The sequence below is a fragment of the Myotis lucifugus genome, unplaced genomic scaffold (assembly GCF_000147115.1).
Source record: "Myotis lucifugus unplaced genomic scaffold, Myoluc2.0 scaffold_326, whole genome shotgun sequence".
Classification (NCBI taxonomy): Eukaryota; Metazoa; Chordata; class Mammalia; order Chiroptera; family Vespertilionidae; genus Myotis; species Myotis lucifugus.
In genome coordinates, this window is record NW_005871374.1 from 1029057 (window position 1) to 1032206 (window position 3150).

Here is a 3150-nt window from a genome sequence, read left to right on the forward strand (position 1 = left end):
GGAAGCTATAGATATCTACTAAAGCCTGCCAATCCATAGATGTTCAGAACAACAGAAAAAGCATTTTAATAAAAGAGTTTTAGTTCCTGGAATACAACATTAAGACAATTTTATACAAGGTAATTGACCTACTAAGACAAAATTTCTGAAAAAGGTGTCTAATTTTTAAGTAGTTTGCCTTTTGGCAGCAGCAAAGTCAAGGTAAACAGTAATTTATGCCATTTAAATTCCAAACTATAATTATAGGTGTGCTCCCAAAGAAATACATTGATCCTTATTTTATAGTTACATCATATTTGCACAAAAATATTCTATAAGTGAATGATTTAATTAAATGCACATATTAAGGCTGTATATTTGTCATAATATCACAACCAGAGGGGTTAATTATAGATTTTGTTAACCAGTAACAGACAATAACACACAATATTGCAAAGATGGTATACAACTAAAAATAAGAATGTCATGATATTTCACTTAATTGGGATGAGTCCTTAATGGTAAAGAAATAGAAATAAAAGTGAAAACATCTTTTTAAAAAGTTAACTATCACCCAGCCAGTGTGGCTAAGTGGTTAAGTATCAACCTATGAACCAAGAGGTCACAGTTCGATTCCTGGTCAGGGCACATGCCCATGCTTCAGACTCGAATCCCAGGGTGGTGCATGCAGGAGAAATCTGATCAATGATTCTCTCTCATCATTGACATTTCTATCACTCCTTCTCTCTCCCTCTCTGAAATCAAAATCAAACAAAAAAAATTTTTTAAACTGTTAACTATTATGGGTATCCAAGTTTTACTAGTAGTTGCTCAGAAACAAAATTCAAGCAGTGAATACAATATTGTTAATGCTTTGCACAGCAGGAATGAAAAGCCAAGAGCTCTCAGTTACAGTTTGAAGTTGTTGAATAGTAAAATAAGAAAATCAAATGCAATGTATGTTTGAATGGTAACTGAGATTCTTCAGAATTCCAATTTCACATTTTCAGTCAATTTACCTCTTCATACTTCTGAAGTAAATAAATTGAATATCTAATAGTAAATGGTAGGATAGTGTTTTTAAATAAAGCCAAGACTCTATTAAGCAAACCTTCATACGCTGTTTTTGCCTCCCATGAGATCCTACCATTTCTTTTAATAAGAGCTAAAAAACTCAGAAGATACAAATGTCAAATTTGCTAGAGTTTTTCCTCTTTCAGTTGCCTTATATAATAGGGAGTAATTTCTATTACATATAAAAATCTAGATATCCACTTTAGTTCTATTAAAAATTTACATTTTAATCATTAAGGATGGAATAATTTTTTCTATAAGTAACAAAAAATGCAATTTACTAATTTTTTCACAAAGTTTGAGTGCATATGTATTCTCAAAATATAGGAAGGTGTAGAATTGAGATTGAAGTATTCTGTTAGAGGACTTCAAATCAGTAAGTAATAAAAATATAGCCTCTTGTCCATACTATCAGTATGAATAATAGCTGTTGCTGACATAAAAATACACAAGGATATGGATAATAGTCATTAACTATTTCCACTTTGGTGGGTTAGGTAGCAGTTAATAAACAGGTGAAGTATATTGTTAAGTGTTCAGCAAAATACCCCATTGTTTTAATTTTTTTTTTCTGGAATAGTGAGAGTCAAAAGTTATTGACCACCACAAAGCTCTGTCCCTTAGATATTTTTGGGAAAAGGTAAAATGCTTATTCTTGCTGACTAAAATTATTTCCCATAATAATTGTTCAACAAATATTAATCAAAGAAGTCCCTGACATCTATATATATAAAAGCCTAAGCAACCGTTCAACTGTTCGACTGGTAGCTATGATGCGCACTGACCACCAAAGGGCAGACACTCAATGCACTGGCATGGAAACATGGAATAGACTGATGAATCTCAGAGGGATGGGGAGAGGGTGGGAAGAGATTAACCAAAGATCGTATATGCATACTAGAGGCCTGGTGCATGGATTTGTGCACCAGTGGGGTCCCTCGGCCTGGCCTGTGGGGATCAGGCCAAATCTGTGCACTGGGCCTCTGACATCCCTCGAGGGGTCCTGGATTGAGAGAGGGCACAGGTGAGGCCTAGGGACCTTACCGTGCACGAATCTGTGCACCAGGCCTCTAGTTTATTAATATAATGCTAAGGACTGATGTTATAAAGATGAAAAACCGCAATTCTAATTTTCAAAGATTTTAGGATTTAGTAGGATAAATAGATAAGCAAAATACCTCATAGTCTACATCAACAAAGATGAGAGGTGAGAGGACAAGTAATGACTGAGATAGATTTTGAAGGATCCTATGGGATTCTGCTATGTGGATGGGAGGGAAGAGGGTACAGTGAGGGTACGGTAGTGATGGAACCACTCTAACAACAGACAAGTACACAGAGATTTGGCTGTATTTAATGTTCTTGCAAGTATAAATGCACATCTCTTTTCTCAAAACTGTGCTAACATGTGGGTACCAAATGCAGATTTTTTAAAAAGTAATCTATCCATACACAGAAAATTACATGACATCTCATTGGAATTTGAAGCTGTACCTCATAAATCAAATATATTAATATTTTCACAGTGAAACATGAATATCTATATTAGGTGTGTAAGTAGCATCAAAATGAGCTTCATGACAGGTCAAGATATATTTTGCCATTCTATGAATTTAAAAATGTATTCAGGATATACATAATTTTTAAAAAATTTAAAATTATAAATAAGGATTCTACATCTATAATTCTGCAATTGAATTTTTATTGGCCTGTATAACAATGAAAACAGTGAATGAAAACAGATAATGACAGCAGAGTATAGCAAGTGCTAGAAATCATCAAGTTCATAAATTTGAGAGCCAAAGTTTGAAAATGAACGTGATTAACACTCACCTTCCCTGCTAGATGGCATTTGTCTTATCTAGAGGATTGCATGAATCTAAAACATCTTTAGGGGATTACTAGAAACAGTTCCAATGAGAGATGATGAGAATTTGAACTCTGACAGAAAAGAAAGGCTCAAAGAAATAGGAGAGTTAAATATCTTCAATATATATATAAACAATTCACATTTGCCCTAAGAAAGCAGCTAGAACTTGAATGGGAAAAATAATTGTAATATTTTAACTTAAATTCAAGTTATCATAAAATAAAATT